This window comes from Pan paniscus, chromosome 16 (assembly GCF_029289425.2).
Source record: "Pan paniscus chromosome 16, NHGRI_mPanPan1-v2.0_pri, whole genome shotgun sequence".
Classification (NCBI taxonomy): Eukaryota; Metazoa; Chordata; class Mammalia; order Primates; family Hominidae; genus Pan; species Pan paniscus.
The window spans coordinates 48,221,766-48,248,729 of record NC_073265.2 but is presented as its reverse complement, the minus strand read 5'-3'; the positions used below and the strand labels follow the sequence as shown (position 1 = coordinate 48,248,729).

The 26,964-nt window shown below is 41.1% G+C and overlaps 1 protein-coding gene across 1 annotated transcript in view; it reads right to left on the bottom strand.

Moving 5' to 3' along the window:
* RNF111 (ring finger protein 111) overlaps nucleotides 1-26,964 on the bottom strand; it is a 163,866-nt gene that overhangs the window by 113,103 nt on the left and 23,799 nt on the right. The gene's annotated exons all lie outside the window — the stretch shown is intronic.

The window sequence follows — 26,964 nt, the reverse complement described above, 5'->3', positions numbered from 1 at the left end:
ATTCTTGTAGATATATGTCTCTCTTTTTCCATCTCTCTGCCTTTGCACAGTTCCTTCTGTCTCAAAATTCACCCCCTTTCTCCACATTTCCCACCCATGCTTTATCTGCTTAACAAATTCTTACCCATTCCTCCAAGCCCTCTTCCATGAAGCATTTCCTTACCTCTCTCCCCACCCCTTGAAATGGACTTACTCCAGTTTTAGTACTCTCTTCAAGCTTTATACATACATCTAAGTATTATGATTGTTTACATACATACCTGTCTCAAAACTTAAAATCAGAGAAAATGTCTTTCTCTCTTAAGTAGAAAAATAGCACTCAATAAATATTTATTGAACTGTACCGAATAAGAAGATTGGGATTCTAATCTCAATTTTGCCAGAAGAAACCAGAAATCCTTAATCAAATCACTTTAAATATCTGAAAATTAATTTTACTCACTTGTGGAGAGATCAAGTTTTTCCAAATGCACTCCAAACCAAATTCTGCTTTCCTCAAACTGCAGCCAAATAATGTTTACCAAATTAGTCTGCATATATGGGCCAGCAGAATCTAACTACTGCCTGACAGGAATTTGAGGAGTTTGGTCTAAACATGGAAATACTGGGCTGAATTAGTGAGTCACCTGCAATCAAGGGGAATAAGAAAATTTCTACAAACTATCAAAGTCAGAAGGAAAGACTGGTATGCCCATCATCCATTGCATAGTTCACAACTGTATAAAGTCTGCAAGTGAGAGTAACTAATTATGTGGTCAGCTTCGTGAGCTCTTTGGAAGAAATGGAGAAAAGTTTGAAGATGTAATGCAAGAGTTAGAAGATCTTGGGAAATTCTTGAAAGTATTTAGTGAACTATTTCCTCAGATGTAAAGCTTTGGAAATAATTAAAAGGATCTCAGAGATGAACTAATCAGAACACTTCGTGATTCAGAATATTTTATTTTCTTCTTGGCATATGAAGATATCACTGGAACTTAAAACTGAAAGAAAAGTGCTATAGACTCCATAACTGCTGATTTAGTTGAGGTAGCACAGTTCTCATTAAAATTTTCTATATGGGCTGGGTGTGGCGGCTCATCCCTGTAATCCCAGCACTTTGGGAGGCAGAAAAGGGTGATCACCTGAGGACAAGAGTTGGAGACCAGCCTGGCCAACACAGTGAAACCCCATCTCTACTAAAAATACAAAAATTAGCCGCACATGGTGGCGGGCACCTGTAATCCCAGCTACTCAAGAGGCTGAGGCAGGCAAATTGCTTGAGCCCAGGAGGTGGAGGTTGCAGTGAGCCAAGATCGTGCCACTGCACTCCAGCCTGGGCAAGAGAACAAGACTTCACCTCAAAAAATACGTATCTAGACAAAAAATGATTTCAGGCTATGTGATTGGAAAGAGACTATTTTTAAAGATTATATATGTAGCATATACTACATATAGTACTATATAATCTTTATTATATGTACATAGAAACAGATAGTAATTAGACACAGCCCTTTATCCTACTAAACTGTTTTGCAATCAATGCAATCATAGATTCTGAAAAATTGAGGAGCTATTTAGCAGAAGGATAACCTCAAAAGACAATACCTTTGTGATGAGTACTTATCAACTAATAAATTTACAATTTTCTTTGGAAGGCAACTTTCAAGATATATTTGAAATATCAAGAGGCCAGGCGCAGTGGCTCATGCCTGTAATCCCAGCATTTTGGGAGGCCGAGGTGGTTGGATCACCTGAGGCTGGGAGTTCGAGACTAGGCTGGCCAACATGGTGAAACCCCGTCTCTACTAAAAACACAAAGAAATTAGCTGGGCACACGCCTGTAATCCCAGCTACTTGGGAGGCTGAAACAGGAGAATTGCTTGAGAAGAAGAAGAAGAAGAAGAAGAAGAAGAAGAAGAAGAAGAAGAAGAAGAAGAAGAAGAAGAAGAAGAAGAGGAGGAAGAAGAGGAAGAAGGAGCGGAACTCAATAACTAATACTATCTCTGTGACTCTGTTTCTAAAAAACAGAGGTAACAAATTATGGACTAACCAGGGGACACAGAATGCCTGGAATTTTGCAGATGAGCAAAACTTCAAATATCATGATATGTTTCTGGTTATCAGGCCAAATTCTGGGCATGTCTGAGGCTCTCTCATTCTGTGAAAGTATATTTTTAAGATAAAAGTGTAGAAAAATGAAAGTGAAAGCTGCCATTCACCGTTGGTAATGTAAGCCTAGAACCACAAGCAAGGATTTCCAACTGACTGATAACCATTCTCAGAAATAGTTTAGTCTTTTAATTACCAATATTTTTACACACTTGGTTAAAGTTAGTCAGAGGTTTACCAGTGAGCATTTTCATTAAGTTGTTGTTAACTCTTGAAATGCTTTTGCAATGTCGCTTTTAAAATTCAGAATTTTTAATGCGCTCACCTCTATTAGCAATCTTTTTTACAATTACAAGTTTCTGGCCAGGTGCAGGGACTCACATCTGTAATCTAAGTGCTTTGGGAGGCTAAGTTGGGACAATCACTTGAACCTAGGAGTTCAAGACCGGCCTGGGCAAAATAGTGAGGCTCCATCTCTACTAAAAATCCAAAAAAATTAGCAGGACATTATGGCATGTGCCTGTAGTCCCAGCTACTCAGGAGGCTGAGACAGGAGAATCACTTGAGCCTGGGAGATTTAGGCTGCAGTGAACTATGAACACGTCACTGCACTCCAGCCTGGGTGACAGAGTGGGACCCATCTCAAAAAAAACAAAAGTTTCTGATTATTGAAAAGTTAGACTGGATAACCTCCAAAGTGCCTTAAAGTTCTAACATTTCATATTTTGCTTCAGACCTAATTAGATTTATGAGAACGCTATATTACAATTTCAAGTGTGATTTACATACTGGCTACTTAGTTGCAAATTCAGAACAGGAAGTAAAGACACTTTGATGCATTTGCTTGTTATTATTTACAGATCATGCAAAGTTTTCCAAAATCATTTAAAAGTTTCTCTAAACTACATTAGTATTAATTTTAATTGCACAAACTGATACTTGATTATGATTTTAAGTTACAGGATTGCAGAGACTGTGCTTTGCTCAGTTGAAAGATTATATAGTACATTGTTCTCAGGAGGCTGAGGCAGGAGGATCACTGGAGCCCAGGTACTCAGGGCTGCAATGTGCTATGAACGTGACTGTGAATGGCCACTACACTCCAGCCAGGGCAACACAGTGAGACCATGTTTCAAAAAAAAAAAAGAAAGAAAAAAATTATTATACAGTACATTAAAAACACTGATATATTGGGGGACTGTTCAGAGATAAAGATATAGAAGAAGAAGAAGAAAGAGAATAAAATCAAAGTGCCCATGTGCTAAAAGGGAATTTTAAAAATTTATTCGATAACTTGAATCCAAACACCTTTAGTAGTCAGGGCTTCTGATAAGATTGTAATTATTTTTGACTTTTGACAGAACATAAATCACTATTATGCAACAGAAATTTGTAAATATTAGATATTTTAGTTTAATATCTTAATTTTAAAATTTGCTTAAGTATTTTTAAATTCTGAAAATATCAAGTGATTAAGGTTGACAATCACGAAACTCTGAAACCCAATCTATTTAAATTAAACCGATAAGAAAAATCTATTTTCAAACCGTTCACAATTTAGAATTGAGTTAAACTAGGAAAGAGTGCCACCTACTGAGTCAAAATTGCTTAAACATCTCAACATTAAGTTCATTTTGCAAAACCTGTAAAGCTCTAGCATTTTTTTCCTCAAAGATGTACATTTAAGATAATCTTCATACAGCAAATATTGTTTTATTTAATGAAATTTTCTTTTTCAGTAGAAGATAACGGACTAGACTGGCCACAGGTGTTTATCATCCCAACATCACCCTGACAAACGAGAAAGGAATTAAAAACGTACAAAACACAAATGAAAATGGGAGAAGGTCATTAGCAAGCAAGTTATTCCACCTAATATCTGGAAGATAAAAATCAGAGGACTAGTGATTGTTATAGCAAAGTAACAAAGCTACACCAGACCGGGCAGGGTGGCTCACGCCTGTAATCCCAGCACTTTGGGAAGCCAAGGCCGGCGGATCACCTGAGGTGGGAAGTCCAAGACCAGCCTGACCAACATGGTGAAATCCCATCTCTACTAAAAATACAAAATTAGCCGGGCGTAGTGGTGCACGCCTATAGTCCCAGCTACTCAGGGGACTGAGCCAGAAGAATCGCTTGAACCAGGGAGGCAGAGGTTGCGGTGAGCCAAGATGGAGCCATTGCACTCCAGCCTGGGCAACAAGAGCGAGACTCCGTCTCAAAAAAAAAAAAAAGCTACACCATTAACTACTGTCAAAGAAGGCTGCACCAACAAGCGAGCTGCTATGCTTTGCAGAATACAAGACAGGCTATGGACTCAGGCCAAAGGCAAGGGAGGCCAACAGTAAAATGTAGAAATGAAACCAGAGGAGATTAATCATAAGTCTCTCTGGGCACAATCCAGTGAAACCTTTCCACCTCTCTCTCACCACATAAAGAAAATGTGGCATCTAGGCTTTTAAGTCCTAGGCTAAAAACAGGAGCAGGGAGTTCTGTAAAGAAACACATTGAAGTAATTGAGAAGAACCAGAGCAGCTGGTGAGACAAGCGGTGATAAATACTTCACATTTTAAGATGTATAGGCCCCACCTGCCCACACATGCCTGGTGGTAGGCAGCACCCTTCCACACAGACATCACGCTTAGGGTTTTCTTGGTTTTGGTTTTGGTTTTTTTTTGAGACAAGGTCTTGCTCTGTCACCCAGGCTGGAGTGCAATGGCGCCATCTCGGCTCACTGCAACCTCCACTTCCCAGGTTCAAGCGACTCTCCTGCCTCAGCCTTCCGGGTAGTTGGGATTACAGGTGTGCACCACCATGCCCAGCTAATTTTTGTATTTCTAGTAGAGATGGGGTTTTGCTATGTTGCCAAGGCTGGTCTTGAACTCCTGGCCTCAAGTGATCCACCCACCTTGGCCTCCTAAAGCGTTGGGATTACAGGTGTAAGCTACCGCGCCTGGCCACATTTAGTTTTCATAAACTTTTTTTATTGTTTGTTTTTGTTTTTGTTTTTTGAGACGGAGTCTCACTCTGTTAGCATGGAGTCTCACTCTGTTGCCAGGCTGGAGTGCAGTGGCATGATCTTGGCCCATTGCAGCTTCTACTTCCCAGGTTCAAGTGATTCTCTTGCCTCAGCCTCCTGAGTAGCTAGGACTACAGGTGCACACCACCACACCTGGATAATTTTTGTATTTTTAGTAGAGACAGGGTTTCAAGTCCAGGTTTCAAGCTGATCTTGAACTCCTGACTTCAGGTGATTCGCCTGCCTCAGCCTCCCAAAGTGCTGGGATTACAGGCATGAGCCACTGTGCCCAGCCGATAAACGGTTTTTAAATGACAATAGAGAATGGAGATAATTCAAAAAACATGAGGGAAAATATTTTAAACTCTCTAATATCCTCAGAAATTAAAAATGATACTGCATTCTTACAATAGGAAAATGATGTTATTTTTTAAAAAGGAAGAAAGAATCTTTAGAAATTAAAATACGATTCCTGAAATTAAAATTCAATAGAAGGGTTAAAAGATAAAAGAAAGAAAATATTCCAGCATATAAGACAAAAAGAAAAATAAATGTGAAGGAAAGGATAAGAGATATAGAAGTCCAACCCTAGAAGTAAAATATCTAATAGAAGCAAGGTACGGTGGCACACACCTATAATCAGGGAGGATTCCTTGAGCCCAGGAGTTTGATGCCAGCCTGGGCAACACAGAGAGAGCCCCATCTCATTTAAAAGAAAAAAAAAAGTCTAATAAAAGTTCTTCAAAGGGAGAACAAAGAAAATGGAAAAAAGAAATTAAAGAAAAAAAGAAATAAAAATGTCCCAAAACTAAAAAAGAATTCTAAAATTCTAAAATCATGTATTCATTCACCCATTGATGGACACTCAAGCTTCCATATTTTGATGATCATAAATAATACTGCTATGAGCATTCATGTACAGGTATCTGTGTGAGTTCCTGTTTTCATTTCTTATGGGTATATACCTATGAGTGGAATAGCTGGGTCAAATGGTAATTCTATGACTATCTTTTTGAGGAACTGCCAAACTGATCCATAGTGGCTGCATTGCACCATTTTACATTCTCATCAGCATTATATGAGGATTCCAATTTCTCCTATCCTTGTCAACACTTATTATTGTGTGTCTGTTTAATTATAGACATCCTAGTGGGTGTGAAGTAGCATCTCATTGCAGTTATATTCTGTTTTATTCTTTTAATGATTGCCTTAGCAATTACCACATTCATCCTTACCTATTAAAATCTAGTATTGTTACATTTAATATCCTCTTGATCAAGAATCCATAAATCGCTTTAAAATATTTACCAGCTGGGCACAGTGGCTCATGCCTGTAATCCCAGCACTTTGGGAGGCCAAGGCAAGTGGATCACTTGAGCCCAGGAGTTCAAGATCAGCCTGGGCAACATGGTGAAGTCCTGTCTCTACAAATAATTTTAAAATTAGCTGGGTGTGGTGTTGCATAACTGTAGTCCCAGCTACTTGGGAGGCTGAGGTGGGAGGAGCATTTGAGCCTGGGATGTGGAGGTTGCAGTGAGCAATGATTGTGCCACTGCACTCCAGAGTAAGACTACTGTCTCAAAAACATAAACAAAAAAAAAATCTACTATATACACGCCCTCCACACACACACATACCATTTGTGATATTTTGGCCATTTACTGAAATTCTATAACATTTAAACCCCACAAGACATTATTATTGTTTTTCACACCCCCTGTTTTCGCAGTCAATATGATTTTTTTTTTTTTTTTTTGAGACAGAGTCTTGCTCTATCGCCCAGGCTGGAGTGCAGTGGTGCGATCTTGGCCCACTGCAACCTCCACCCCCTGGGTTGAAGCGATTCTCCTGCCTCAGCCCTCCTGAGTAGCTGGGATTACAGGCTCACGCCACCAAGCCCAACTAATTTATTTTTATTTTTTTTTAGTAGAGACAGGGTTTCACCACATTGGTCAGGCTGGTCTCGAATTCCTGACGTCATGATCCACCTGCCTTAGCCTCCCAAAGTGCTGGGATTACAGACGTGAGCCACCGCGCCCCACCGCGGTCAATATGATTTAGATTTATCCTCATAATTATCATTTTCTTTGGTCTTCATTGATTTCTGCATCTCTGATTTTTCATGCAAGATAATTTTCCTTTTGCATGAGGAATAATCTATAGAATATCCATATACATGTGTGTGTATATATATATATATATTTATTTATTTATTTATTATTATTATTTTTTTGGAGACGGAATTTTGCTCTTGTTGCCCAGGCTGGAGTGCAATGGTGTGATCTCGGCTCACTACAACCTCCGCCTCCCAGGTTCAAGCGATTCCCCTGCCCCAGCCTCCCCAGTAGCTGGGATTACAGGCATGCGCCACCACGCCCTGCTAATTTTGTATTTTTAGTAGAGACGGGGTTTCTCCATGTTGGTCGGGCTGGTCTCAAACTCCTGACTTCAGGTGATTCACCTGTCTTGGCCTCCCAAAGTGCTGGGATTACAGGCATGAGCCACCACACCCAGCCTAGAATATCCTTAAGTGCTTATCTGCTATTGACAATATCTCTCTTTTGCTTTTTTTTGGAAATATATGGATTCACCTTCATTAATGAAGTATTTCCGGAGTGATAGTTGTTTCCTCACTGCACCTTGTAGATATCATTTCACTGTCTTCTGAAGTCCTTGTGTAGCTTCTAAATTGATGTATTTTTTTTTTCTGGCTACTTTAAGATTTTTCTTTTTGTCTTGATTATTAAAGTTTCATTTTGATGTGTCCAGTTGAGCATTTATTAATACTTTTATTTATTCTGCTTGGGCTTCGTAGGGCTTCTTGACAGTGGACTATCAACCATTATATCTAAAATATTACCTATAATCCATTCTTTCTCTTTTTCTTCTAAAACTTCAATTGCATATGTTAGATCTTCCCACTGTATTTAGTATACTTTTACCCTTTATACTGTATTGTTTAATTACTCCTTGCTTCATTCTGGATAGCTTCTTCTGAGCTTTATTCCAGTCACCTAATTCTCTCTTCAATTATAACTAATCTACCAGCCCAATTTTTAAAAATTTGGTCTCATATTCTTTTGTTTCTGGAATTTTTTTACCCAAATCTGCTATGTCAGTTTTTTATAGCTCACAGTTTCCTGCTGAAATTTTCTATCTTGATTTTGTCCCTTGAACACAGTAATCATAGTTGTTTTATAGCCCATGTCTATAATTTTCTGGAGTCCCTGTGATTCTTTTTCTGTTGTTTTTCCTCCTGACTCTGACTCAGCTTCTTGTGTCTTTGTGTTCCTCTTTATCTTTCACTGTGTTCAGGAAACTGTGGTTGAAATATTATTTATAGAAATTATCTGAGATTTGTTATGATGTTAACTTCCTACGCAAAGGATCTTGGTTTGTAGATGTATCTGCCAGGTGCTCAAGGTGGTCAGCAGTGTAGGACCAAGGTGTGTGGTTTTCTGCACTGCCACATGATGTGAAGGAAGGCCATAATCCATATTCTTTTTTTTTTTTTTTGAGACAGAGTCTCGCTCTGTCGCCCAGGCTGGAGTGCAATGGCACTATCTTGGCTCACTGCAACCTCTACCTCCCAGGTTCAAACCAACCTCCTGCCTCAGCCTCCCAAGTAGCTGGGACTAACAGGTGCATGCTGCCACACCTGTCTAATTTTTTTTTATTTTTAGTAGAGACAGGGTTTCACCATGTTGGCCATGTTGGTCTCGAACTCCTGACCTCAAGTGATCCACCTGCCTCGGCCTCTCAAAGTGCTCAGATTAAGGCATGAAACACCACACCTGGCTCATAATCCATATTCTTTCTCTTAGAGGACACACATTCCTGGCCCTGCCCAAAGATGGGAGTGGGTCACCATCCTTGGTGGGAACTATAGATCTACCCTCATTCCTTCGGTCCAGCACGGCTTCTAAAACTACAGTTTAGTTTCTCATTTGCCTCCTCAGAGTGTCGTATTCCTAGGACAAACATGCTCCCCAAGTCCCATATCTTGCCTTGTAATTCCTCACTAAATGATTAGCTGTTTTATGATTTTTAAAAGACATATTTATAGGTAGTCTATAATTTTTAGTACCTTCAATGGGAAGGTAGGTACAAATGATCTACCCCACTATAATTTAACTTTGGATGTCCTGCCCTCAAGGTTTAGTCTTAGGCTCTCATTTATTTCTTTGCCCAGATTGTTCTTCTGTGCACCAGATATATATGCTCAACTGCCTATTCTACATCTCCACTTGAATGTCTAATAGGAATCCCAAACCTAAGATGTATAGAATTGGATTTACATCTATATGTCAATGATTCTACATATATTATTTCATTCAATTTCTACATCTTTAAGGTAAACGTTATTTCCAAAGTTTTAGTTTGTATTTCCCTGATACCTAGTGAGATTGAATACTTTTCATTTGTTGCTATCCAGATTTATGGAAAGACAATCAGAGAGTATAAGTAATTTTTGCAAAGTCAAAATGAGTATTTTAAAAACCCAGCTCTCAGCTGGGCACGGTGGCTCGCGCCTGTAATCCCAGCACTTTGGGAGGCCGAGGTGGGCAGATCACCTGAGTTCAGGAGTTCGAGACCAGCCTGGCCAACATGGTGAAACCCCATCTCTACTAAAAATACAAAAATTAGCCAAGCATGATGGCAGTTGCCTCTAATCCCAGCTACTCAGGAGGTTGAGGCAGTAGAATCGCTTGAACCCAGGAGGCGGAGGTTGCAGTGAGCTGAGATCACACCACTGCACTCCAGCCTGGGTGACAGAATGAGACTCTGTCTGAAAGAAAAATTAAAATAAAATAAAAACCCAGGACTCAATTTTTCTGCTTTCTGCCATGATGAAATAATAGGGAATTATTGTTTTACCTTAAACAATTGTTTTATTTTATTATTTTATTTTATTATTTATTGTTTTACCTTAAACGATCAGACAAAATATTTTGAAACAATAGTTTTCAGAAAATGGACAATAGAGAGGACAACAGGACAAATCAGTGATCCTGAAAGAAGGGACACAAACAAGAGGAGCCCTTCGACTGCCCAGAGGGAGCTTCTGGACTGCACCATAGAGAAGGGGAATCCAAATGGACCTCAAAGATTTAATGAGTTGATAAGACAGAGATTCAGAGATGCCCAGGCAGCTAGAATTTGTAAGGCAAACAATCAGGAAAGAGGAAGCTGCACAGAGAAAGAGGGAAAGCTCGCAAGAACTGGAGAGGGGCTGCTTCAGGATTTGACTGGGGACTGATCTACACATACGTATGAGTATACTACTGAGGAGGGGAAAGAACCATCAGAAAAGAGTAGGCAAAACATCTCCAGAGCTTAAACAATGCTGTAAATAATTTTTCTCCGTCAGCTAGGGAGGAAAGACCTCCAAACATGGGGGCATGGAGTCAGGTTGTCAAAAAGGTATTGCCTTAGCAGTGAGGCCAAATTAGCTCCAAAATAAAGGTTGTCTGGACCCAGGTGCACAAAGCATAAAAGCAAGACTTTTAAAAGATGACCCTTATTCCAAGTACCTTAATGAGGTCCCAGAATAAAGTCCAAACAAAGCAATAAAAATAATCCAGCACCCAAGCATGTAAAATTCACAATGCCTGGGGCTCAAACAAGATTACCATGCATGCAAAGAGGCAGGAAAATAGAACCCATAATCTAGCAGAGGGAAAATTAATCAAGAGAAACTTCCAGAAATAACACAGATGTTGTTGATGAGAACACTAAAACAGTATAAATGTGCTCCTTTTGATCAAGAATATAAAGAAAATCATGAGCATCATAAATAATAAAATGAAAGGGCGGGACATGGTGGCTCATGCCTGTAATCCCAGCATTTTGGGAGGCCTAGGTGGGCAGATTGCTTGAGCCCAGGAATTCAAGACCAGCCTGGGCAACATGGCAGGACTCCGTCTCTACAAAAAAATACAAAAATTAGCCAGGCATGGTGGTTCATGTCTATAGTCCCAGCTCCTCAGGAGGCTGACACAGGAGGATTGATTGAGCCCAGGAGGTCAAGGCTACAGTGAGCCATGATCATGCCACTGTACTCCAGCCTGGGCAACAAAATGAGATCCTGTCTCAAAATAAAATAAAATAAAAGGTTAAAAGACCCACTCAAATTTCTGTAGATAAAAAACATAATATCTGCAATATAAAATAACCTACATGGGATTACCAACAGTTTAGACACTACCAAATAAAAGATTGGTAAACTTGAAGACAAAACAGCCGCAACTATCCAAAATAAGCACAGAGAAAAAACAAATAAAAACAAAAACAAGGCCGGGTGCAGTGGTTCACGCCTATAATCCCAGCACTTTAGGAGGCTGAGGCGGGCGGATCATGAGGTCAGGAGTTCAAGACCAGCCTGGTCAACATAGTGAAACCCCGTCTCTACTAGAGATATAAAAAATTAGCCAGGCATGGTGGCACACACCTGTAATCCCAGCTACTCAGGAGGCTGAGGCAGGAGAATCATTTGAACCCAGGAGGCGGAGGTTGCAGTGAGCTGATATTGCGCCACTGCACTCCAGCCTGGGTGACAGGGCAAGACTCATCTCAAAAAAAAAAAAAAAAAACAGTCTATCAATGATCAGTGAGAAAATATCACACAGCCTAGCAAACATACAACTTGAGTCCCAGTTGGAGATATGAGGAGGAGGAAGTAGAAGAAGTAATGGTCCAACAAGTTCAATGAACCCTCAGCAAATGACACATGACAAAAACCACACAAAGGCACACAATAATCAAATTGCTAAAAACCAATGAACAAATCCTTTCCTTTTTTTTTTTTTTTTTAAGATGGAGTCTCACTGTCGCCCAGGCTGGAGTGCAGTGGTACGATCTCAGCTCACTGAAACCTCCACCTCCCAGTTTCAAGAGATTATTCTGCCTCAGCCTCCCAAGTAGCTGGGACTACAGGTGCATGCCACCATCCTGGCTAACTTTTGTATTTTTAGTGGCGACGGGGTTTCACCATGTTGGCCAGGCTGTTCTCAAACTCCTGGCCTCAAGGGATCCACCCGCCTTAGCCTCCCAAAGCGCTAGGGTTACAGGCATGAGCCACTGCACCTGGCCAAAAGCAATGAACAAACCTTTAAAGCACGAAGAGGAAAAAAAATGACATACAGAAGAAAAATATAAGAAAGACAGCCCATAACTCATTAGAAACAATTTAAGGGCAGGCACAGTGGCTCATGCCTATAATCCCAGCACTCTGGAAGGCTGAGGCAGACAGATTGCTTGAGTTCAGGAGTTCGAGACTAGCCTGAGCAACATAGCAAAACCCCATCTCTACAAAAAATTAAAAATTAGCCAAGCATGGTGGCTCACGCCTGTAGTTCCAGCTATTTGGGAAGCCGAGGTAGGAAGATCACCTGAGCATGGGGAGGTCAAGGCTGCAGTGAGCTGCACTCCAGCCTGGGTGACAGGTGAGACCGTATCTCAAAACGAAAAAGAAAAAAAGAAGAAGAAGAAAGAAAAGAAACAATTTAAGCCAAGTAATGGGGGGTGACAAAGTACTAAAAGAAAAAAGTCTGTCAACCAATAATTCTATATCCGGCAGAAATACCTCTCAAAAAATGAAGGAAAAATTAAAAAAAGAAATTCTGACATGTGTAAGATGAGATAAGTCATCCCCTGTAAAGTGACTGTATTGGAAATGTTCAAGTAATCTTTCAGGGAGAAGGAAAAGGGTACTAGAAGGAAATCTGAGTGTACATAAACGGATGAATAACATCATATGTGGTAAACAGGATGATAAATGTAAAAGATTGTTTTAATTTTTTTCCCTTTAAGAGATAATTTACTGGCTAAAGTAATAGTAGTAACAACATATTGTGTAATTAATTACATATTCAAGTTAAATGTATGACAAAAATGGGAGAGAAAAAGTAGAAGTATGCTGTTATATAATTGTTAAACAGTATATGTAATGTTTCAATATTATTTGATGGTAGACTAAATATTTGTCCTGTAACCGCTATATCAATCAGTAAAAACACAAAAATAAGAATAGCTACTAAGCCAATAAAGAAGAGAAAATAGAATCATTTAAAATTTCTCAATTAATCCAAAAAAAGGTCAGGGAAATAGGGAAAAAAAGAACAAAAGACAGGTGCCCCAACTAGAAGACAAGATGGGATAAACAAAAAAGAAAATGATGTATTCAAACTCAATCATAATGCATCCAGTTTAAATGTTTATAGTCTACATATTCTAATTAAAAGGCAGAAATCGTCACAATGGATAAAAATCAAGACTCAACCATATACTGCCCACGAAAAACCTACTCTAAATTTAAAGATACAGATATGAGTAAAGGCGGGGCCAGGCACGGTGGCTCACACTTGTGATCCCAGCACTTTGGGATGCCGAGGTAGGACAATTGCTTGAGTTCACAAGTTCAAGACCAACCTGGGCAACACAGTGAAACCCCATCTCTACAAAGAATACAAAAATTAGCCTGGTGTGGTGGTGTGCACCTGTAGTCCCAGCTACTCAGGAGGCTGAGGTGGGAGGATGGCTTGAGCCAAGGAGGCGGAAAAAAAAATGATAAAAGTGAAAAAAAAATGATATAAGTATGGCCAGGAGCGGTGGCTCACATCTGTAATCCTAGCACTTTGGGAGGCCGAGGCGGGTGGATCACGAGGTCAAGAGAACGAGACCATCCTGGCCAACATGGTGAAACCCCATCTCTACTAAAATTACAAAAGTTAGCCAGGCATGGTGGCACACACCTGTAGTCCCAGCTACTTGAGAGGCTGAGGCAGGAGAATTGCTTGAATCTGGGAGGCGGAGGTTGCAGTGAGCCAACATCATACCATGGCACTCCAGCCTGCCAATAGAGCAAGACTCCATCTCAAAAAAAAAAAAATGATAAAAGTAAAGGAATGGAAGAATATGTACTATGCTAATACTGAAGAAAAAAAGTTGAAATGGTTATATGAGATAAAGTACATTTCAGAGAAATGAATGTTACTGTATAAAATGAAGTTCATTTCATGATAAAGGGGTTAAATTCATCAATAGATAACAATCCTAAATGTGTATGCACTAATAAGATACTTGAAGTATGTTACTAAAAAAAAGATAGAACTTAAATAAGAATTGCTCACATAATTAGTGTTAGAAGTACTATTATTATTATTATTACTATTATTTTTGAGACAGAGTCTCTCTTTGTCGCCCAGGCTGGAGTGCAGAGGCGCTATCTCGGCTCACTGCAACCTCCGCCTCCCAGGTTCAAGCGATTCTCCTGCCTCAGCCTCCTGAGTAGCAGGGACTACAGGTGCACACCACCACGCCTAGCTAATTTTTGTATTTTTAGTAGAGACGGGGTTTCACCATATTGGCCAGACTTGTCTCGAACTCCTGACTTCAAGTGATCCACCCACCTCGGCCTCCCAAAGTGCTGGGATTACAGGTGTGAGCCACCACGCCCGGCCATGTCAGAAATTTTAACACTTGGCTGTTAATAATTGATAGGACAAATAATTTTATTTTATTTTATTTTTAAGATGGAGTCTCACTCTGTCACCCAGGCTGGAGTGCAGTGGCATGATCTTGGCTCACTGCAACCTCCGCCTTCCAGGTTCAAGCAATTCTCCTGCCTCAGCCTCCCGAGTGGCTGGGCTTACAGGCATGTGCCACCACGCCCGGCTAATTTTTGTATTTTTAGTAGAGATGGGGTTTCACCATGTTGGCCAGGCTGGTCTCGAACCCCTGACCTCAGGTGATCTGCCCCTCTCAGCCTCCTGAAGTGCTAGGATTACAGGTGTGAGCCACCACGCCCGGCCTAAGAAATTTTTTAAATGACTGAGGACATAAAAACCTGAAGAATGGTATCAACCAATTTGATCTATCTCCAAGAACAAGATAATACACTTTCTTATCAAGTTTAGATGGTGCATTTACCAAGTTATGTGTTCTATATTCTAAGCCAAAAAACAAGTCTTAATACGTTTAGAAGGATTGAATTCTTACACAGTATTTTCTCACTATAAAAGAATTAAATTAAAATTTAGTAACAGAGATTTGGAAAATCTCTCCTGAATACACTTATAAATAACTGATGGGGGCAGGGCGTGGTGGCTCACACCTGTAATTCCAGCATTTTGGGAGGCCGAGGCAGGCAGTTCACCTGAGGTCATGAGTTGGAGACCAGCCTGGCCAACATGGTGAAACTCCACCTCTACTAAAAATACAAAAATTAGCCCGGCGTGGTGGCACACGCCTGTAATCCCAGCTACTCAGGAGGCTGAGGCAGGAGAATCGCTTGAACTTGGGAGGCAAGAGGTTGCAGTGAGCTGAGATCACGCCATTGCACTCCAGCCTGGCCACAGTGCAAGGCTCCGTCTCAAAAACAAAAAAACAACTGATGGGTTGGGCCGGGCGTGGTGGCTCATACCTGTAATCCCAGCACTTTGGGAGGCTGAGGTGAGTGGATTGCCTGAGGTCGGGAGTTTGAGACCAGCCTGACCAATATGGTGAAACCCCGTCTCTACTAAAAATATAAAAATTAGCCAGGCATGGTGACGGGCACCTGTAATCCCAGCTACTCTGGAGGCTGAGACAGGAGAATTGTTTTTGACCCCGGGAGGCGGAGGTTGCTGTGGTGAGCCGAGATTGCACCACTGTACTCCAGCCTGGGCAACAAGAGCAAAACTCCGTCTCAAAATAAATAAATACATAACTGGAGTGCAGTGGCTTGATCTGGGCTCACCGCAACCTCTGCCTCCTGAGTTCAAGTGATTCTCCTGCCTCAGCCTCCTGAGTAGCTGGGATTACAGGTGTGTACCACCATGCCCAGCTAGTTTTTGTATTTTAGTAGAGACAGGGTTTCACCATGTTGGCCAGGCGGGTCTCGAACTCCTGACCTCAAGTGACCTGCCCGCCTAGACCTCCCAAAGTGCTGGGATTACAGGCGTGAGCCACTGGGCCCAGCCTAAAAATACTTTAAATGAACAAAAATAAAACCACAATTATTAAAAATTTGTGGGATGCCATTAATATAGTGTTTTCAGGGAAACTTATAGCATACAATACTTATATTAGAAAAGGAGAAAGCTTTAAAATCAACGACCTAAGTTTCCATCTTAAGAAATCAGAAGACCAAATTAAACTGAAAGCAAGCAGAAGGAAGAAAATAATAAAAATAAGGTATGTAGTCCCCAACTGAGGGGCAGGGGGACTCCCACTGTTCCTGGGCAACTGCTCAGCAGCTAAGCCGGGTGCCTCTATGGCCGTTCTGTCTCCTGTGACAACAAGAACTTGCTCAAGAAGTTTGCCAAAAACCAAAATCCCATCCAAGATACTACATTAGATTTCATTGTCATGTCTCATTGTAGACTCCTCTTGGTGGTGGTAGTTTCTCAGACCTTCCTTGTTTTTGATGACCTTGACAGTTTGAAAAGTAGCAGTCAGAAATAATGTTTTGGTCTGAAGCTCTTTCTCTACGATCTCACTTTACTTACAAACCATCTAAGTTGGAAGTCCTGGTGAAGAATACCTCAAAGAAAATTAAGGAGGTCCACATATGCTTAAGGACCCTGGATGGCCTTCTCTGTCAAGCATTCACAGATTGCAGTGCACCTGCGATGTGAAGCAAGATATCTACAACCTGAATTTGTAGCTTTCCAAGGTATGTCTGACTTTAGACTTCTCAGCCTTCTATGTATATCAGAAGACACCTCTTTCTGCTGAGCAAAATGAGCACACAGAAGCCAACTTACAGAAAAGCACTGTACAAATGAAGCATCTTTTGATGTCTCAACAGATCTTGAGTAATGTGGTGCCAATACAGTTTGTTCAAGACAAACAAAATACAGCTCTAGCTGAGATTGATCGGTTACTGACAATGGTTGACTGTAGACCATCACATGAATAAGACTTTATACCAAATGATTTCAGGGAACTTGTGACTCTGATCAGTGCATTGTCATCTGATGCCATGGAATCTGCTGTGCACTCAGGTCTATGTGGAATCAATCATGGGGTGTTCAACAAGCAAATCATGGGATACAAAAGGAAGAGAAAGGATTTAGAAATATAAGCCCAGCATGGCCAAAAGAAGAGCAAGAACAATTGGCTGAGTTGACAAAGCAAATGAAAAAGAGAAAGAAGAAAGCAAAGCCACTTATGGATGATGACAACTCTCTCAAGAATTACCCCAAGATGTAGAATGAGTGATGATGATCTGGATGATGAGTAATTATTTGAGAAGTGCACATTGAAATAAGAATATGGATTACCAGAGAAGAGGAACTGGAGACAGGGAAAGAAGGTGATAGAAAAGAATAACGTTAACTTGTTACTTGTTATTAGGTTAACTTTTCTCTTACAGAGAAAATAAGTTTGTGAGGCATCAACCATGCTGATAGATAAACTTATTTTGAAGGGGTTAAACTGATACAGACCAACAGCTGCTAAGTCTGTATTATGTCTATGTTTATGTCCTCTATATGATGCTTATACATAATATGAACTCTACTTTTGGAAACAAATGTAAAATTTTAAAGTTTCAGATAGAAAAAAACAAGTAGCAATCAATGGAACAGAAAACAAGGACAGGTCATATGATGGCTCACATCTGGAATCACAGCATTTTGGGAGGCTAAGATGGGAGAATCGCTTGAGGTCAGGAGGATAAGACAGCCTGAGCAACATCGTGAGAACCCATCTCTACAAAAATAAATAAATAAATAAATTTTTGAGATGGGGTCTGGCTTGGTTGTCCAGGCTAGAGTGCAGTGGCACAATCTTGGCTCACTGTAACCTCCACCTGCCCTGGCTCAAGTGATCAGTGATCCTCCCACCTCAGCTCCACAAGTAGCTAGGACCACAGGTGCAAGCCACCATGACTGGCTAATTTTTGTATTTTTGGTAGAGACATGGTTTCCCCATATTGCCCAGGTTGGTCTCAAACTCCTGAGCTCAAGTGATCCGCCTGCCTCAGCCTCTCAAAGTGCTGGGACTGCAGACATGAGCCACTGTGCCAAGCCTTTTTTTTTTAACCTTTAAACTCTGTTGAACTTGATGAAGTGTCTTAAGGTTCATCTAGGTCAATCATCCTATTTTCCACTAGAGAAAAGTAAGCCCCAGAAAGGTCTAGTAACTTATTCAATATCCCACAGCAAGTTAGTAGGCAATAACAATCTAGCATGTCTTTTCATTAAAGTGGTATTATCTCCTTGAACTGACCATTAAATGAAATAGGCTTTATTCCCATTATAAATGAAAAAACTATATCTGAGAAAGGTTAAATTACTTGCCAAGGTCAATATTAAGTGTTAAAGTGAGGCATAAACAAAGACAAGAAGTTTCACATTAAAAAGATTTTCTCTCATTTTGGGCCACATCTTTTTTTTTTTCATTAAAAAATGAAAAGAAAAATATTTTCAGGCTGGACGCAGTGGCTCATGCCTTTAATCCCAGCACTTTGGGAGGCTGAGACAGGTGGACTGCTTGAGCCCAGGAGTAAGACCAGCCTCAGCAGCATGAGAAAAACCTCGTCTCTACAAAAAATACAAAAATTAGCAGGGCATGGTGGTGTGTGCCTCTACTCCCAGCTACCAGGGAGGCTGAAGTGGGAGGATCACCTGAACCCAGGGAGGTTGAGGCTGCAGTGAGCTGTGATGGCACCACTGCACTCCAGCCTGGGTGATAAAGTGAGACTCTCTCTCAAAAAAAAAAAAAAATAAATATATATATATATACACACACACACACACACACACACACACACACACATATATACACACACACACGCATATATGTATCTTTGCCCAGTGCTTTGTTTTATCTTCTGTTTTGTTCTTCTTTTTTTTTTTTTTTTAGAGATAGGGTCTCACTCTGTTGCCTAGGCTGGAGTGCAGTGGCACCATCAGCTTCAGTCTCCTGGGCTCAAGTGATCCTCCTGCTTCAGCCTCCCGAGTAGCTGGGTCTACAGGCATGCAACACCACACCTGGCTAATTTTAGATATTATCTATCTATCTATTTATTTATTTATTTATTTTTTAGAGATGGAGTGTCGTTCTATCACCCAGGCTGGAGTGCAGTGGTGCAATCTCGGCTCCCTGCAACCTCTGCCTCCCAGGACCAAGCAATTCTCCTGCCTCAGCCTCCCAGGTAGCTGGGGCTACAGGCCCGTGCCACCACACCCTGCTAATTTTTGTATTTTTAGTAAAGATGGGGTTTTACCATGTTGGCCAGGCTTGTCTCGAACTCCTGACCTTAAGTGATCCACCCACCTTGGCCCCCTAAAGTGCCGGGATTACAGGCAAGAGCCACCACATCTGGCCCTGGCTAATTTTTTCAAAGTTTTTTTGGTAGAGGATGGGGGTCTCAGTATGTTGCCCAGGCTTGTCTTGAACTCCTAAGCTCAAACAATCCTCCTGCCCTAGCCTCCTAAAGTGACGGAATTACAGGCATGAACCACCCCACCTGGCCCTTTGCCCAGTGCTTTAAGAGCCCAAGGCAAGAAGATTGCTTGTGGCCAGGAGTTTGAGACAAGCCTGTCCAACATACAGAGACCCCCATGTCTATAAAATAACAAATAAAAGAATGTTTTCATCTTTGTAGCAAGAATATTTTTCACAGATTCACTTTTGGTTTGTGCAACAAAAACCCAAGTTTTAAAAATGAAAAAATGAGTTGGGTGCAGTGGCTCATGCCTGTAATCCCAGCAGTTTGGGAGGCTGAGGTGGGCAGATCACTTGAGGTCAGGAGTTCATGATCAGTCAGTCCAACATGGTGAAACCTTGTCTCTACAAAAAAAATACTAAAAAAAATAATAATAATAATTAGCCAAGCTTGGTGGGGCAAGCTTGTAATCTCAGCTGTTTGGGAGGCAGCAGAATCACTTGAACCCAGGAGGCAGAGGTTGCAGTGAGCCGAGATCGTGCCACTGCACACCAACCTGGGTGATGGAGCGAGACTGTTTCAAAAATAAAATAAAATAAAAATTAAAAATAAATAAAAGTAAATTGGCCAGGTGGCATGATGACTGACACCTGTAATACCAGCACTTTGAGAGGCCCAGGTGGGCAGATCACCTGAGGTCAGGAGTTTGAGACCAGCCTGGCCAACATGGGGAAACCCCGTCTCTACTAAAAATACAAAAATTAGCCAGGCGTGGTGGTGCACACCTGTAATCCAAGCTACTCAGGAGGCTGAGGCAGGAGAATTGCTTGAACCCAGGATGCGGAGGTGGCAGTGACCCAACATCACACCACTGCACTCCAGCCTGGGTGACAGAGCGAGACTCCGTCTCAAAAATAAATAAATAAATAAATAAGAGAAAATGAGCTTAGGGATGCAATTGGAAGATCTGAAATTAAAGCTGTACTTTCAAATGTGACATACCAATGCCTGGCCACAAGTGCCACTTTATTTTATTTTTAATTTTCTTTTTATTTTTGAGACAGGGCCTCACTCTGTCACCCAGGCTGGAATGCAGTGGCACGATCTTGGCTCACTGCAACCCCCACCTCCCAGGCTCAAGTGATCCTCGCATGTGAGCCTCTCTGTAGCTGGGACCACAGGCACATGCCAACACACCTTTCTAATTTTTTGTATTTTGCTGGTGACGGGGTTTTCCCATGTTGCCCAGGCTGGTCTCAAACTCCTAAGCTCAGATGATCCATCACCTCGGCCTCCCAAAATGCTGGGATTACAGGCCTGAGCCACCATGCCCGGCCCACAAGTGCCATTTTAAATGAATCATTTTTTATTATATTTACTTATTTATGCAAACATGCCCAGCCCTATTCTCTAACAGCATTTGTGATAGCTTACATGAACACATGTAATCATTAGGGTAGAAAACCTAAATGGATTAAGACCCTAAGGGGCAGAACAAGAAAAATAGGATGGCAAAATTCAGACAGAGGTAACTATTAATATGATGCAAAAATGCATACCATAGAATCCTGGACAATTTCTAGGCATGAGTCACAAATTTAGCTTTAGATTCCTTTCAGCCAGAGCCAACAGGGAAATGCAATCAATTAAAAAATTCATAGTGTTAATAAGGGAATATGTCTTAGAAGAAGCATAACTTTTCCTTACATCAAGACCTTAAAAACAATCATCATTATAGAGACACTGTGTGACTGTAAACAACATTCTGAACAACATCCCTGCAATAATTATTACGCACTGTTTCATGAAAGGAAGAAAGCTGAGGAGACATATTACAGTGAGATCCTTTTACAACTCCTTAAGAAAGGAGATAAGCCCAATATAAGAAGGAGGCTGTTAGGCCAGGCACTGCTGGCTCACACCTGTAATCCTAGCACTTTGGGAGGCCGAGGTGGGCGGATCATGAGGTCAAGAGTTCAAAACCAGCCTGACAAATACAGTGAAATCCCATCTCTACTAAAAATGCAAAAATTAGCTGGGTGTAGTGGCAGGTGCCTGTAATCCCAACTACTCAGGAGGCTGAGGCAGGAGAATCGCTTGAACCTAGGAGGCAGAGGTTGTGGTGAGCCAAGATTGTGCCATTGCACTCCAGCCTGGACAACAAGAGCAAAACTCCATCTTAAAAAAAAAAAAAAAAAGGAGGCTGGTAACGAAGACAAAGTATGACTCTGGTAATAAACCCTCCCATAATCTCTTCATATGAAAACTTTCTAGAAGGTTTAGGGCCATTTACTTTCTTACCAAGTCAGGAAAGGAGTTTTGCAAGAAGGGTTCTTCTGCAGGTATAATTTCCTGCATGCTATCCTCTCCTGTCCTGCTGGTACAGCTTGTCCTGGTCATACAGAGACCAGTTTTTGTACGACATAAATAAACACTGCTATTCCAACAGTACCATCTACATGGGGAAACTTGTAATATGTGGGCAAGATTTCAACAGGTTTTTCCTAAGTAGCCTAGGATAAGGTTTTTAAGGGAATTAGTCTTCAGAGGTGGAAGATACATTAAGCTGAGTGATAAGTTCATGAAGGTCCACTTCATTCTCTTTCCACTTTTGAATACATTTGAAATTTTCCAAAATAAAAAATTGAGACCTGGGCTTGATGGCATGTACTTATAATCCCAGCTATTTGGGAGGCTGAAGCAGGAGGACTGTTTGAGCCCAGGAGTTTTTTTTTTTTTTTTTTTTCCTGAGACAAGGTCTCACTCTGTCACCCCAGCTGCAGTACAGTGGAATGATCACGGCTTACTGCAGCCTCCACCTTTCAGAGCCCAGGAGTTTGAGACCAGCCTAAGCAACTTAGACAGAACCCGTTTCAAAAACAAACAAAAAAACTCCCAAAAAACAAAAAAAGAAAGTATAATCATATTGAAGATCCTCAGAGATAAATGAAGTAACATTTATCACAAATAAGCAATTATAAAAAGCAGACAAAAATAAAACAAGAGTAGATGGATATAAAGCGTGCCCATCAGAAATTTCAGAAATTAAAAAGTAGCAGTAAAAATTTAATGGAAACTCAAAAGCAACCCAATTAAAAACAGGCAAAATATTTAAACAGGCATTTTACCAAAAAAGATATATGAATGGCTGGAATTGGTACATTAGGGAAACGCTAATTAAAGCCACAGTAAGATACCATTCACATCTACTAGTACGGCTATAATAAAAAAGAAAATAACAAATGTTGGAAAGGATGTGAAGAAATAGAACCCTCAAATTTTGCTGAGGAGTATGCAAAATGGTACAGCTACTATGGAAAACTGGCAGTGTCTTTAAAAATAAACATAGGCCAGATGCGGTGGCTCACGCCTGTAATCCCAGCACTTTGGGAGGCCCAGATGGTTGAATCACTTGATGTCAAGAGTTCAAGACCAGCCTGGCCAACATGGTGAAACCCTGTCTCTACTAAAAATACAAATATTAGCTGGGTATGGTGGTGCATGCCTGTAGTCCAAGCTACTCGGGAGGCTGAGGTGGGAGAATTGCTTGAACCCGGGAGGCGGAGGTTGCAGTGAGCTGAGATTGTGCCACTGCACTCCAACCTGGGCGACAGAGTGAGACTCTGTCTCAGAAAATAAATAAATAAATAAACAAACTTAAATTTACAGTCACCAATCAAACTTCAATTTACAGTCATACCAAGAAATTCCACTCCTAGACATCTTTCCAAGAAAATAAAAACATATGTTCACACAAAGACTGGTACATGTTAATAGCAGCAGTATTCATAATTGTCAAAAAGTGGAAACAATCCAAATGTCCATCAACTAGTGAAGGGATAAATGCAATGTGGTACATCTATATAATGGAATACTTTCAGCAGTATCAAGAAACAAAAAAATGGATACAGGCTACAAAATGAATGAACCTTAAAGAAACCAAGTGCATAACACATATTGTATAATTATGTTTATATCAAATGTCCAGAAAAGGCAAATATATAGAAACAGAAAGTATATTAGTGGTGCCTGGGGCTAGAGGTAGAGACAAAGGTGGACTGCAAATGGGCATGAGGGATCATTTTGTTGTGAAAGAAATCTTCTAAAACTGGATTGTGATAATGGTTGTACAACTTCATAAATAGATCAAAAACCATTGAATCGTACAGTTAAAACTGTATGTAAAATGGTAAAGATGGCAAATTATATATGTATGTTTTACCTCAATAAAAAAAGAAATAAAACTAAATGGTATGTAAATTACACCTCCGTGAAACTTTTCATTTATTTATTTTTTCTTTTCTTTTTTTCTTTTTTCTTTTTTTTTTTTTTTGAGACAGAGTCTTGCTCTGTTGCCCAGGCTGGAGTGCAGTGGCACGATCTTGTCTCACTGCAACCCCTGCCTCCCAGGTTCAAGCGATTCTCCTGCCTCAGCCTCCCTAGTAGATGGGATTACAGGTACATGCCACTAAACCCGGCTAATTTTTGTATTTTTAGTAGAGATGGGGTTTTGCCATGTTGGCCAGGCTGGTCTTGAACTTCTGACCTCAAGTGATCCACCCACCTCAGCCTCCCAAAGTGCTGGGATTACAGGCGTGAGCCACTGCACCCTGCCCATTTATTTATTTTTTCAAGACAGGATCTCACTCTGTCCCCCAAGCTGGGCTCCAGTGTCATAAACTCCTGGGCCCAAGCCATCCTCTCACCTCAGCCTCCCAAGTAGATAGGACTACAGGTGTCTACCACCACGCTGAGCTAATTATAAAAAAAAAAAATTTATAGAGACTGGTCTCAAACTCCTGGCCTCAAGCAATCCTCCCGCTTCAGCCTCCTAGAATGCTGGGATTACAGGTGTGAGCCACCATTTCCCACCTCAGTGAAGCTATTTTTTTTAAATAACAACAATAATAATAATAGGGTAAATGTAAGACTGGACAAATCTGAGTAATTAGTGAACTTGGAAGATAATACTGAAAAATGCATTCAAAACACATCACAAAAAGAGATAAAACTATGAGACAGGACAGAAAAAATAACGTACAATTAATTGGAGTTCCAGAAGAAGAGACTATAAAGGAATTATAGAAAAACAGCATTAAGGCCATGTGCGGTGGCTCACACCTGTAATCCCAACACTTTGGCAGGCTGAGGCGGGCGGATCACCTGAGGTCAGGAGTTTGAGACCAGCCTGGCCAAAGTGGTGAAACCCCATCTCTATTAAAAATACAAAAATTAGCTGGGCATGGTGGCGGGTGCCTGTAGTCCCGCTGCTCAGGAGGCTGACAAAGAAGAATCGCTTGAACCTGGCAGGGGGAGGTTGCAATGAAATCATGCCATTGCACTCCAGCCTGGGAGACAGAGCAAGATTCCGCCTTGAAAAATTGCACTGAAAGTGATCATAGCTGAGTAGACTCAAGAACTAAAGGAACATATGAATCTTCAGATTGAAAGTCCACTTTTGCAGGATAAAGAAAAATCCACACCTTTGTATCCAAACAAGTAGGCTGGGCATGGAGGCTCACGCCTGTTATCCCAGCACTTTGGGAGGCTGAGGCAGGTGGATTGCTTGAGCTCAGTAGTTATAGACCAGCCTGGGCAACATGGCGAAACCTCATTTCTACAAAAACTACAAAAATTAGCCACGTATGATGGTGTGTGCCTGTAGTCCCAGCTACTCAGGAGACTGAGATGGGAGGATGGCTTGAGCCCAAGTTGGTCAAGGCTGCTGTGAGCTGAGATCACGCCACTGCACTCCAGCCTGGACAAAAAAAAAAAAAAAAAAAAAAAGTAACACTGAAAAACATCAAAGATATAGATAAATTGCTAAAAGTCTCTCTAATAAATTATCTATTAAAAATTATTATACATATAGGAATATTGCTTCAAATTGCTGAAAGTAAATACAGTCTTTTCTCAGTACACACAGTGGATTGGTGCCAAGATCCCCCACCACCCACCGGGTATATACCAAAATCCTTACATACTCAAGTCCCACAGCCTACCCTGAAAACCTGCATATAGGAAGTTAGCCCTCCATATAAGTGGGTTTCACATCCCACTAATGCTGTATTTTCATCTGTGTTTGGTTGGAAAAAATCCCTGTAGTAGTGGACCCATGCAGTTCAAACCCATGTTTTTCAAGCGTCAACTGTAATTGTCAACCTAAAAATCTATATGCAGCTAAACTATCATTCAAGAGTGAGGATGGGCCAGGCATAGTGCCTCACGCCTGTAATCCCAGCACTGTGGGAGGCCGAGGTGGGTGGATCACTTGAGGCCAGGAGTTCAAGACCAGCCTGGCCAACATGGTGAAACCCTGTCTCTACTAAAAATACAAAAATTAGCTAGGCATGGTGGCGCACACCTGTAATCCCAGCTACTCAGGAGGCTGAGGCAGGATAATCACTTGAAGCCGGGAGGTGGAGGTTGCAGTGAACCGAGATGGCACCACTACACTCCAGCCTTGGCGACAGAGCGAGATTCTGTTTCAAAAAAAAAGTGAGGATGAAACAGTATATAAAGAATGGGAGAGAGTATTCTCTTCTGAGCCTCACTGAAAGAACTACCAAAGGGTGTGAGTTAGCAAGAGAAATGAACTTTAAAGGAGCGGGACATAAGGCATGAGAGAACATAGAACTTGATAAAATATGTTGTTAAATTTAATTAAATGTGAACTCTAAAAATAATTTTTAGAAGAAACTAAAACAAAACTAAACTGAAACCCTGGACAAAAATAAGAAAATAGGGATAGGGAGTGTTCAGTGGATAATTATAGCATGCAAAGGTTCAGTAGAAGGGTAAAGATAGTGAAAAGCTTTAGCCTTTGGAAGTTTTTATATTTAAGTAGTGTGGTAGCAAGCCTCCTATGATGGCTCCCAATATCCTCACCTCCTGGTATTGTCACTTAATCTTGGCTTCCCAGTGTGCCAGATAAAATATAGCAGAAGTGAGAGGGCTTTGACTCCTGAGGCTACTTCATCAAAGATGTGGCAATTTCCACCTTGGTCTCTCTCTCTCTCTCTCTCGAAGCATTGGCTCTATGGCAATGATTCTCAATTGCGGATGATTTTGTCCCCCACGCTCACCCCAGGGACCATTTGGAGATGTCTGGAGAGACATTTTTGATTGTCACAACTGGGAGCACTACTGCCATCTAGTGGGTAGAGGTCAAGGATGCTGTTAAACATCCTAAATAGAACAGTACCTCTGGCCCCCTACAGCAGCAAATTATGAAGTACAAAATGTCAATAGTACTGAGGTAGAGAAACCTTCCTCTAGGGAAGACCAGACACCATATCATAAGGATTATCCAACAGCTGTATCGAGAGGTTCACATGGTAAGGAACTAAGGCCTCCTGCCCCAACAACTTGCCAGCTACAGGGGTCCTTGAGAGTGTCCTCCAGGCCCAGTGAAGCCTCAAATGACTGTAGGCCAGCTGACATCTTGACAAGTCATGAGAGATCCCAAGCCAGAGCACCC